Source organism: Bombina bombina, chromosome 1 (assembly GCF_027579735.1).
Source record: "Bombina bombina isolate aBomBom1 chromosome 1, aBomBom1.pri, whole genome shotgun sequence".
Lineage (NCBI taxonomy): Eukaryota > Metazoa > Chordata > Amphibia > Anura > Bombinatoridae > Bombina > Bombina bombina.
Window position 1 is genome coordinate 803,813,968 of NC_069499.1, and position 12,469 is coordinate 803,826,436.

At 33.9% G+C, this 12,469-nt stretch overlaps 9 non-coding genes across 9 annotated transcripts; 3 read left to right on the plus strand and 6 right to left on the minus strand.

Annotated features, from left to right (window-relative positions):
• Positions 1-21: 21 nt before the first annotated feature.
• Positions 22-103, minus strand: TRNAS-CGA (transfer RNA serine (anticodon CGA)). The gene has a single exon. It is a non-coding gene; the product is annotated as a tRNA-Ser (tRNA).
• A 443-nt stretch (positions 104-546) lies between these two features.
• On the minus strand, positions 547-628 carry TRNAS-CGA (transfer RNA serine (anticodon CGA)). The gene has a single exon. It is a non-coding gene; the product is annotated as a tRNA-Ser (tRNA).
• A 1,112-nt stretch (positions 629-1,740) lies between these two features.
• Positions 1,741-1,822, minus strand: TRNAS-CGA (transfer RNA serine (anticodon CGA)). Its single transcript has one exon. It is a non-coding gene; the product is annotated as a tRNA-Ser (tRNA).
• Positions 1,823-2,934: 1,112 nt separating this feature from the next.
• TRNAS-CGA (transfer RNA serine (anticodon CGA)) lies at positions 2,935-3,016 on the minus strand. The gene has a single exon. It is a non-coding gene; the product is annotated as a tRNA-Ser (tRNA).
• A 1,112-nt stretch (positions 3,017-4,128) lies between these two features.
• Positions 4,129-4,210, minus strand: TRNAS-CGA (transfer RNA serine (anticodon CGA)). Its single transcript has one exon. It is a non-coding gene; the product is annotated as a tRNA-Ser (tRNA).
• Positions 4,211-4,653: 443 nt separating this feature from the next.
• Positions 4,654-4,735, minus strand: TRNAS-CGA (transfer RNA serine (anticodon CGA)). Its single transcript has one exon. It is a non-coding gene; the product is annotated as a tRNA-Ser (tRNA).
• A 459-nt stretch (positions 4,736-5,194) lies between these two features.
• Positions 5,195-5,276, plus strand: TRNAS-CGA (transfer RNA serine (anticodon CGA)). Its single transcript has one exon. It is a non-coding gene; the product is annotated as a tRNA-Ser (tRNA).
• A 2,307-nt stretch (positions 5,277-7,583) lies between these two features.
• Positions 7,584-7,665, plus strand: TRNAS-CGA (transfer RNA serine (anticodon CGA)). Its single transcript has one exon. It is a non-coding gene; the product is annotated as a tRNA-Ser (tRNA).
• Positions 7,666-8,545: 880 nt separating this feature from the next.
• Positions 8,546-8,627, plus strand: TRNAS-CGA (transfer RNA serine (anticodon CGA)). Its single transcript has one exon. It is a non-coding gene; the product is annotated as a tRNA-Ser (tRNA).
• Positions 8,628-12,469: the final 3,842 nt, after the last annotated feature.

Sequence of the window (12,469 nt, forward strand, 5' to 3'; positions counted from 1 at the left end):
AACTTCCACAACAAATAAACTCGTAGTTGGCAGGATTCAAACCAGCGCAGGAAAACACCAATGGATTTCGAGTCCATCGCCTTAACCACTCGGCCACAACTACCTACACACAGCCGTAGGAAATATACACAAATTTAAAAAAATTATAAAATCCAATAATCATTCTAAATAATAAAATTCTTAAACGTTTTCTTTACAAGTAATCTGATATTTGTTATCTAGACTTAAGGACAAAACCCTGATAAATCTCAAATCAGAAGTTTATAAACAAATCAATGTCAATAATAATTTGGGCAAATTAAAGAGGGCAAGAAAATCAAATCAAATGTATTACATGCAAGCGTGGCTCACAATTCTTGCAGAAAGAGCCAATCAAAGGGATGTATTAAATTTATATGCTATTAGAATGCATTAAAAATAGTACAAACAGTAATAAATCAGAAATGAATAAAACTCCATGAAAGTAAATCTGTACTTTTTATTCTAGACAACAATATCAACATTCCCTATCAAGGAAGTGAGTACAACTTCCACAACAAATTAAGTTGTAGTTGGCAGGATTCGAACCTGCCCAGGGAAACCCCAATGGATTTCGAGTCCATCGCCTTAACAACTCGGCCACAACTACCTGCACACATCTGTAGGAAATATACACAAATTAAAAAAAATTATAAAATCCAATAATCATTCTAAATAATAAAATTCTAATACGTTTTCTTTACAAGTAATCTGATATTTGTTATCTAGACTTAAGGACAAAACCCTGATAAATCTCAAATCAGAAGTTTATAAACAAATAAATGTCAATAATAATTTGGGCCAATTAAAGAGGGCAAGAAAATCAAATCAAATGTATTACATGCAAGCACGGCTCACAATTCTTGCAGAAAGAGCCAATCAAAGGGATGTATTAAAGTTATATGCTATTAGAATGCATTAAAAATAGTACAAACAGTAATAAATCATATTAAATTATACATTACAAAACAGTATTTTGAGAATGAAAAATGTGAAATTTAATTAGATTTTTAAATGATGCTATATATTTATACACATATAACTATGATAAGATATTTGATACGTGTGGTTGTTAAAAAAGGCTATGTCATATTATTTTTAATTCTTGTATCATTTAATATTTTTTATGTGAAATTATTATTTTTATTACCCTAAAGATGCATTTCACCTCAATACATATATTTAGGCTTCATTTCCATGTTGTCTACTGAGTTTGTTGACTATTCTGTTTCAAAGGCCTTTGCCAAACTTTATATTCCATTGAAAAAGAGCAAATAATTTTGTTTTCAAGATAATCTAAATTTATGGAAAGCAAGTCTATTTCCCTAATCTACTATTATTTCATATTGGTGAGAATAGGAACATAATCTTAATCCTTCAAAGTTGTCCATCTCTGTAACAGTATGATGTTAAAATGTCAAAGTGCACAAGAGCAAGAAGAATCAGAGAAAGTGCCCAGGATGCATATTTTGTCAGCACCTTAAATATAGCAGTTTTCAATACTACGGTTTACAGATTGTCAAACATCTTGTATTTTTGGCTCCATTAAAGAGTCAAAATGTAAAGTTTCATAGCTGGCCAGATAGCATTTTCAATTTAAATTGTGTTATATATCAGAAATGAATAAAACTCCATGAAAGTAAATCTGTACTTTTTATTCTAGACAACAATATCAACATTCCCTAACAAGGAAGTGAGTACAACTTCCACAACAAATAAAGTCGTAGTTGGCAGGATTCGAACCTGCGCAGGGAAACCCCAATGGATTTCGAGTCCATCGCCTTAACCACTCGGCCACAACTACCTACACACAGCTGCAGGAAATATACACAAATTAAAAAAAATAATAAAATCCAATAATCATTCTAAATAATAAAATTCTTATACGTTTTCTTTACAAGTAATTTGATATTTGTTATCTAGACTTAAGGACAAAACCCTGATAAATCTCAAATCAGAAGTTTATAAACAAAGAAATGTCAATAATAATTTGGGCAAATAAAAGAGGGCAAGAAAATCAAATCAAATGTATTACATGCAAGCACGGCTCACAATTCTTGCAGAAAGAGCCAATCAAAGGGATGTATTAAATTTAAATGCTATTAGAATGCATTAAAAATAGTACAAACAGTAATAAATCATATTAAATTATACATTACAAAACAGTATTTTGAGAATGAAAAATTTGAATTTTAATTAGATTTTTAAATGATGCTATATATTTATACACATATAACTATGATAAGATATTTGATACGTGTGGTTGTTAAAAAAGGCTATGTCATATTATTTTTAATTCTTGTATCATTTAATATTTTTTACGTGAAATTATTATTTTTAATACCCTAAAGATGCATTTCACCTCAATACATATATTTAGGCTTCATTTCCATGTTGTCTACTGAGTTTGTTGACTATTCTGTTTCAAAGGCCTTTGCCAAACTTTATATTCCATTGAAAAAGAGCAAATAAGTTTGTTTTCAAGAGAATCTAAATTTATGGAAAGCAAGTCTATTTCCCTAATCTACTATCATTTCATATTGGTGAGAATAGGAACATAATCTTAATCTTTCAAAGTTGTCCATCTCTGTAACAGTATGATGTTAAAATGTCAAAGTGCACATGAGCAAGAAGAATCAGAGAAAGTGCCCAGGATGCATATTTTGTCAGCACTTTAAATATAGCAGTTTTCAATACTACGGTTTACAGATTGTCAAACATCTTGTATTTTTGGCTCCATTAAAGAGTCAAAATGTAAAGATTCATAGCCGGCCAGATAGCATTTTCAATGTAAATTGTGTTATATATCAGAAATGAATAAAACTCCATGAAAGTAAATCTGTACTTTTTATTCTAGACAACAATATCAACATTCCGTAACACGGAAGTGAGTACAACTTCCACAACATATAAACTCGCAGTTGGCAGGATTCGAACCTGCACAGGGAAACCCCAATGGATTTCGAGTCCATCGCCTTCACCACTCGGCCACAACTACCTACACACATCTGTAGGAATTATACAAAAATTAAAAAAAAATTATAAAATCCAATAATCATTCTAAATAATAAAATTCTTATACGTTTTCTTTACAAGTAATCTGATATTTGATATCTAGACTTAAGGACAAAATCCTGATAAATCTCAAATCAGAAGTTTATAAACAAATAAATGTCAATAATAATTTGGGCAAATTAAAGAGGGCAAGAAAAACAAATCAAATGTATTACATGCAAGCATGGCTCACAATTCTTGCAGAAAGAACCAATCAAAGGGATGTATTAAATTTATATGCTATTAGAATGCATTAAAAATAGTACAAACAGCAATAAATCATATTAAATTATACATTACAAAACAGTATTTTGAGAATGAAAAATATGAAATTTAATTAGATTTTTAAATGATGCTATATATTTATACACATATAACTATGATAAGATATTTGATACGTGTGGTTGTTAAAAAAGGCTATGTCATATTATTTTTAATTCTTGTATCATTTAATATTTTTTACGTGAAATTATTATTTTTAATACCCTAAAGATGCATTTCACCTCAATAAATATATTTAGGCTTCATTTCCATGTTGTCTACTGAGTTTGTTGACTATTCTGTTTTAAAGGCCTTTGCCAAACTTTATATTCCATTGAAAAAGAGCAAATAATTTTGTTTTCAAGATAATCTAAATTTATGGAAAGCAAGTATTTTTCCCTAATCTACTATCATTTCATATTGGTGAGAATAGGAACATAATCTTAATCTTTCAAAGTTGTCCATCTCTGTAACAGTATGATGTTAAAATGTCAAAGTGCACATGAGCAAGAAGAATCAGAGAAAGTGCCCAGGATGCATATTTTGTCAGCACCTTAAATATAGCAGTTTTCAATACTACGGTTTACAGATTGTCAAACATCTTGTATTTTTGACTCCATTAAAGAGTCAAATTGTACAGTTTCATAGCTGGCCAGATAGCATTTTCAATTTAAATTGTGTTATATATCAGAAATGAATAAACTCCATGAAAGTAAATCTGTACTTTTTATTCTAGACAACGATATCAACATTCCCTAACACGGAAGTGAGTACAACTTCCACAACAAATAAACTTGTAGTTGGCAGGATTCGAACCTGCGCAGGGAAACCTCAATGGCTTTCGAGTCCGTCGCCTTAACCACTCGGCCACAACTACCTACACACATCTGTAGGAAATATACACAAATTTAAAAAAATTATAAAATCCAATAATCATTCTAAATAATAAACTTCTTATACGTTTTCTTTACAAGTAATCTGATATTTGTTATCTAGACTTCAGGACAAAACCCTGATAAATCTCAAATCAGAAGTTTATAAACAAATAAATGTCAATAATAATTTGGGCAAATTAAAGAGGGCAAGAAAATCAAATCAAATGTATTACATGCAAGCATGGCTCACAATTCTTGCAGAAAGAGCCAATCAAAGGGATGTATTAAATTTATATGCTATTAGAATGCATTAAAAATAGTACAAACAGTAATAAATCAGAAATGAATAAAACTCCATGAAAGTAAATATGTACTTTTTATTCTAGACAACGATATCAACATTCCCTATCAAGGAAGTGAGTACAACTTCCACAACAAATTAAGTTGTAGTTGGCAGGATTCGAACCTGCGCAGGGAAACCCCAATGGATTTCGAGTCCATCGCCTTAACAACTCGGCCACAACTACCTGCACACATCTGTAGGAAATATACACAAATTAAAAAAAATTATAAAATCCAATAATCATTCTAAATAATAAAATTCTAATACGTTTTCTTTACAAGTAATCTGATATTTGTTATCTAGACTTAAGGACAAAACCCTGATAAATCTCAAATCAGAAGTTTATAAACAAATAAATGTCAATAATAATTTGGGCAAATTAAAGAGGGCAAGAAAAACAAATCAAATGTATTACATAAAAGCATGGCTCACAATTCTTGCAGAAAGAGCCAATCAAATTATTATTGACATTTCTTTGTTTATAAACTTCTGATTTGAGATTTATCAGGGTTTTGTCCTTAAGTCTAGATAACAAATATCAAATTACTTATAAAGAAAACGTATAAGAATTTTATTATTTAGAATGATTATTGGATTTTATTATTTTTTTTAATTTGTGTATATTTCCTACAGCTGTGTGTAGGTAGTTGTGGCCGAGTGGTTAAGGCGATGGACTCGAAATCCATTGGGGTTTCCCTGCGCAGGTTCGAATCCTGCCAACTACGAATTTATTTGTTGTGGAAGTTGTACTCACTTCCTTGTTAGGGATTGTTGATATCGTTCTCTAGAATAAAAAGTACAGATTTACTTTCATGGAGTTTTATTCATTTCTGATATATAACACAATTTAAATTGAAAATGCTATCTGGCCGGCTATGAAACTTTACATTTTGACTCTTTAATGGAGCCAAAAATACAAGATGTTTGACAATCTGTAAACCGTAGTATTGAAAACTGCTATATTTAAGGTGCTGACAAAATATGCATCCTGGGCACTTTCTCTGATTCTTCTTGCTCTTGTGCACTTTGACATTTTAACATCATACTGTTACAGAGATGGACAACTTTGAAGGATTAAGATTATGTTCCTATTCTCACCAATATGAAATGATAGTAGATTAGGGAAATAGACTTGCTTTCCATAAATTTAGATTATCTTGAAAACAAAATTATTTGCTCTTTTTCAATGGAATATAAAGTTTGGCAAAGGCCTTTGAAACAGAATAGTCAACAAACTCAGTAGACAACATGGAAATGAAGCCTAAATATATGTATTGAGGTGAAATGCATCTTTAGGGTATTAAAAATAATAATTTCACATAAAAAATATTAAATGATACAAGAATTAAAAATAATATGACATAGCCTTTTTTAACAACCACACGTATCAAATATCTTATCATAGTTATATGTGTATAAATATATAGCATCATTTAAAAATCTAATTAAATTTCACATTTTTCATTCTCAAAATACTGTTTTGTAATGTATAATTTAATATGATTTATTACTGTTTGTACTATTTTTAATGCATTCTAATAGCATATAAATTTAATACATCTCTTTGATTGGCTCTTTCTGCAAGAATTGTGAGCCGTGCTTGCATGTAATACATTTGATTTGAATTTCTTGCCCTCTTTAATTTGCCCAAATTATTATTGACATTTATTTGTTTATAAACTTCTGATTTGAGATTTATCAGGGTTTTGTCCTTAAGTCTAGATAACAAATATCAGATTACTTGTAAAGAAAACGTATAAGAAGTTTATTATTTAGAATGATTATTGGATTTTATATTTTTTTTAAATTTGTGTATATTTCCTACAGATGTGTGTAGGTAGTTGTGGCCGAATGTTTAAGGCGACGGACTCGAAAACCATTGGGGTTTCGCTGCGCAGGTTCGAATCCTGCCAACTACGAGTTTATTTGTTGTGGAAGTTGTACTCACTTCCTTGTTAGGGAATGTTGATATCGTTGTCTAGAATAAAAAGTACAGATTTACTTTCATGGAGTTTTATTCATTTCTGATATATAACACAATTTAAATTGAAAATGCTATCTGGCCGGCTATGAAACTGTACAATTTGACTCTTTAATGGAGTCAAAAATACAAGATGTTTGACAATCTGTAAACCGTAGTATTGAAAACTGCTATATTTAAGGTGCTGACAAACTATGCATCCTGGGCACTTTCTCTGATTCTTCTTGCTCATGTGCACTTTGACATTTTAACATCATACTGTTACAGAGATGGACAACTTTGAAAGATTAAGATTATGTTCCTATTCTCACCAATATGAAATGATAGTAGATTAGGGAAAAATACTTGCTTTCCATAAATTTAGATTATCTTGAAAACAAAATTATTTGCTCTTTTTCAATGGAATATAAAGTTTGGCAAAGGCCTTTAAAACAGAATAGTCAACAAACTCAGTAGACAACATGGAAATGAAGCCTAAATATATTTATTGAGGTGAAATGCATCTTTAGGGTATTAAAAATAATAATTTCACGTAAAAAATATTAAATGATACAAGAATTAAAAATAATATGACATAGCCTTTTTTAACAACCACACGTATCAAATATCTTATCATAGTTATATGTGTATAAATATATAGCATCATTTAAAAATCTAATTAAATTTCATATTTTTCATTCTCAAAATACTGTTTTGTAATGTATAATTTAATATGATTTATTGCTGTTTGTACTATTTTTAATGCATTCTAATAGCATATAAATTTAATACATCCCTTTGATTGGCTCTTTCTGCAAGAATTGTGAGCCGTGCTTGCATGTAATACATTTGATTTGTTTTTCTTGCCCTCTTTAATTTGCCCAAATTATTATTGACATTTATTTGTTTATAAACTTCTGATTTGAGATTTATCAGGGTTTTGTCCTTAAGTCTAGATAACAAATATCAGATTACTTGTAAAGAAAACGTATAAGAATTTTATTATTTAGAATGATTATTGGATTTTATAATTTTTTTTTAATTTTTGTATAATTCCTACAAATGTGTGTAGGTAGTTGTGGCCGAGTGGTGAAGGCGATGGACTCGAAATCCATTGTGGTTTCCCTGTGCAGGTTCGAATCCTGCCAACTGCGAGTTTATATGTTGTGGAAGTTGCACTCACTTCCGTGTTAGGGAATGTTGATGTCGTTGTCTAGATTAAAAAGTACAGATTTACTTTCATGGAGTTTTATTCATTTCTGATATATAACACAATTTACATTGAAAATGCTATCTGGCCGGCTATGAATCTTTACATTTTGACTCTTTAATGGAGTCAAAAATACAAGATGTTTGACAATCTGTAAACCGTAGTATTGAAAACTGCTATATTTAAGGTGCTGACAAAATATGCATCCTGGGCACTTTCTCTGATTCTTCTTGCTCACGTGCACTTTGACATTTTAACATCATACTGTTACAGAGATGGACAACTTTGAAGGATTAAGATTATGTTCCTATTCTCACCAATATGAAATAATAGTAGATTAGGGAAAATCGACTTGCTTTCCATAAATTTAGATTCTCTTGAAAACAAAATTATTTGTGTATAAATATATAGCATCATTTAAAAATCTAATTAAATTTCACATTTTTCATTCTCAAAATACTGTTTTGTAATGTATAATTTAATATGATTTATTACTGTTTGTACTATTTTTAATGCATTCTAATAGCATATAAATTTAATACATCCCTTTGATTGGCTCTTTCTGCAAGAATTGTGAGCCGTGCTTGCATGTAATTCATTTGATTTGATTTTCTTGCCCTCTTTAATTTGCCTAAATTATTATTGACACTTATTTGTTTATAAACTTCTGATTTGAGATTTATCAGGGTTTTGTCCTTCTTAAGTCTAGATAACAAATATCAGATTACTTGTAAAGAAAACGTATAAGAATTTTATTATTTAGAATGATTATTGGATTTTATAATTTTTTTAAATTTGTGTATATTTCCGACAGATGCGTGTAGGTAGTTGTGGCCGAGTGGTTAAGGCGATGGACTCGAAATCCATTGGGGTTTCCCTGCGCAGGTTCGAATCCTGCCAACTGCGAGTTTATTTGTTGTGGAAGTTGTACTCCCGTGTTAGGGAATGTTGATATCGTTGTCTAGAATAAAAAGTACAGATTTACTTTCATGGAGTTTTATTCATTTCTGATATATAACACAATTTAAATTGAAAATGCTATCTGGCCGGCTATGAAACTGTACAATTTGACTCTTTAATGGAGCCAAAAATACAAGATGTTTGACAATCTGTAAACCGTAGTATTGAAAACTGCTATATTTAAGGTGCTGACAAAATATGCATCCTGGGCACTTTCTCTGATTCTTCTTGCTCATGTGCACTTTGACATTTTAACATCATTTCATATTGGTGAGAATAGGAACATAATATTAATCCTTCAAAGTTGTCCATCTCTGTAACAATATGATGTTAAAATGTCAAAGTGCACATGAGCAAGAAGAATCAGAGAAAGTGCCCAGGATGCATATTTTGTCAGCACCTTAAATATAGCAGTTTTCAATACTACGGTTTACAGATTGTCAAACATCTTGTATTTTTGGCTCCATTAAAGAGTCAAAATGTAAAGTTTCATAGCCGGCCAGATAGCATTTTAAATTTAAATTGTGTTATATATCAGAAATGAATAAAACTCCATGAAAGTGGAGGCGTGTCCGGGCGGCGGCCATGACTGGTCGGATAAACTAGCAGCTCTACATTCAGATGGACAATCCGCCAATTATCCATTGCTAATTTAAGAATTGTCTCTTTTGAAGGTCGGATATGTGTTTCTGAACTGACATAGAATCAAAAGATATGGCTATTAACCTTCTACGCTTAAGTTAGAGCCCTAGACTGGACCGTTGGATGTCGAGGTGGCGGCCTGAATTCACCGACTTCTAACTCCCCCCCCCCGGTTATCTGGGTAGAGCAGCTCTGAGGAAGCTGCTAATGCTGCGCCACCTTTGTTTAAAGTATCTCTAATCTCAACTCTGTTTGACCTGAACAATGTCTGTCCAATTGAACCCTGGAAGCAGCGTTTCTATCATGAAGTCGATAGACACATGGGAGGCCAAGCTTCATTCGCTGATAGCGGAGCACTTCGGCAGCCTGGAGAAGCAGCTGAGCACAGTCATGACCCGGCTTGTACTGACAGGCAATCGACTTGTCTCCTGTGCTGGCACACATGTCGAGAGGAAGAGTGCAAACTTAGAGCCGGTGTCTATGCCAGAACACAACATGCCTTTTCCTCAGACAGCTCCAGCTCTGACAGCCTTTGAGAAAGCGCGCTTGCTACACTGTGCCAAGCGGAGTCCTAAAGCAATTACAAGGGGCACTGCTATTGGGGCATTGGGATGGAAGAAGAGCTTTGACCGGCCACATGTCCCCAAGGTGAAAAATCGCAAAGTACCAGAGAATATAAAAGGGGACAGAAGGGTGATAAGCAAAATGTTGATATCGTCCCGGCGCAAACTTCAAAGAGGGAGGATAGGCCTTTTTCAGAGGCCAATGGACTATATACTGCGCAATAGAAATCTGCTACGAGCACCGCACACCCTACTTGCATTAGCTCGTCTGGACAATGGTGGAGACTTATACAACAAACAACTGTTTTTCAATCTTATGAGTCTCCTGAGCTACTTGTGCTATCAAATATCCGGGAACAGTATTGACATTAGATACCCCTTGAATCAATTGCAATTGTTATGTCTCTGGCAGAACCCAAATCGTTCTGGAATTGGCTAGATCCCATAAAATATCCTGTATGAACTCTATTGGACTACTATGTTCACATAAGTTTTATTTAGATGACCCATCTTTAGACATAACTTGTCAAACTTTCTATTTCTAACTAGAGTACTCGCTGCAGTTTATGATATCACTCAAGTATACTCTTTATCTAAAATATACAATGCCCTCCCATTCAGGTCTTACTTGTTTATATAATTTTTTTTTTTTTTTTTGTCTCTTTTTTTTGTTATGCTCATTCTGCAATAACTGAGGTTTGGGGGGATTATGTCCTTTGCCCGTGTTTTCTGGTCTACCGCATCTTAACTCTTTCCCTAATGTTGTGACACCCTGGGGCCTCGCTGTCGGCGGCCGAGACAGTGAGGTATCCTACATTCAACTATAGACTGCCTAGAAAGGGTAAATATAATAGCGAATGGGCGTTTAAATATTAAACAGAATTTCAATTACATCTCAGGTAAATGTGTTTATTAGATAGTCCCTATTTAAGACAAGGTTCAAGGATATGTAGCAATACACAAGGGGTGACTGATGTTAGTTTTTGTCTCCTGGTTGCCAGAGTGGAGTTAGTGAGATGTATTGGAAAATATTCTTAGCAGGCGGGTACTGATTATTGCAGCCCTGATGCTCCTGTTCTGGGTCACAACATAGATTTCCATAGTTTCTTCTGCAGAGAGTCTTATCTCTTTCACAATAAGTTTATTCTCACATGTTTATATTTAATGTTCTCCAGAATTTAAGTCTTTGATTGACAGGCTTAGATTAAATAATTGATTCACATTACTTTGTTGAGAAAGTTATTTGTATTGTCTAATAGTTTCTCCTTTCTTATTTGTATCACAGTGGCACAGTATTATATATATTCTGGCTGAGAGTCCACATTCAGCCCTATGTTATATAGTCCTCCATACTTTGGTTCACTATATTTTCAAGTCCACAAGTGGCTTAGTATTTTTTAACCCCTTAATGACAAGTGACGTACCAGGTACGTCCTGCAAAAACTTGCAGTTAGTGACAATGGACGTACCTGGTACGTCACTTGTCTAAGAGAGTGCTGGAAGCGATCGCAATCGCTTCCAGCAGCTCTCAGGGTATTGCAGTGATGCCTCGATATTGAGGCATCCTGCAATACCCTTAGAAAGCATCCGATGCAGAGAGAGCCACTCTGTGGCCCTCTCTGCACCGGTAGCGATGCGGCCGGTTCGTTGGTGGGTGGGAGCGCAACTGGGAGGCGGGTGGGCGGCCCATCGCTACCCGGCATCCGGCTCCTGTAAGTGCAATGTGCACGCCGGGTGCCGGGAGCGTGCGGGTGCGCGCGTGCGCGTGCGCGTGCGCGCGCGGGTGCGCGCGCACGCGCGCGATTACCTACCCACACTGACACCAATGAGTGGGAAGAGGGGGGAAAATATATATATATGAGGATCTGGGAGGGGGAGGGGGTTGGGGTATTGTGGGGGGCTGCTACACTACAGAAAAAAATAAATTGGTAATAAAAAATAATAATAAAAACACTTTTTTGGGGGGCAAATTGGGTACTGGCAGACAGCTGCCAGTACCCAAGATGGCGGCAATTAGGTAGGGGAGAGCTTTAGATTGCTGGGGGGGGGGATCATGGAGGTTGGGGCTAAGGCAGGAGTCCATCACAGCTAAAACATTTTATTTTTTTTTATTAAAAAAAATAAAAACTCCTTTTATTTAGTACTGGCAGACTTTCTGCCAGTACTTAAGATGGCGGGGACAATTGTGGGGTGGGGGAGGGAAGAGAACTGTTTGGGAGGGATCAGGGGGTGGGATGTGTCAGGTGGGAGGCTGATCTCTACCCTAAAGCTAAAATTAACCCTGCAAGCTCCCTACAAGCTACCTAATTTAACCCCTTAACTGCTGGGCATAATTTACGTGTGGTGCGCAGCAGCATTTAGCGGCCTTCTACTTACCAAAAAGCAACCCCAAAGCCATATAAGTCTGCTATTTCTGAACAAAGGGGATCCCAAAGAAGCATTTACAACCATTTGTGCCTTAATTGCAGAAGCTGTTTGTAAATAATTTCAGTGGGAAACCTAAAGTTTGTGACAAAATTTGTGAAAAAGTGAACTTTTTTTTTTATTTGATGACATTTGGCGGTGAAATGGTGGCATGAAATA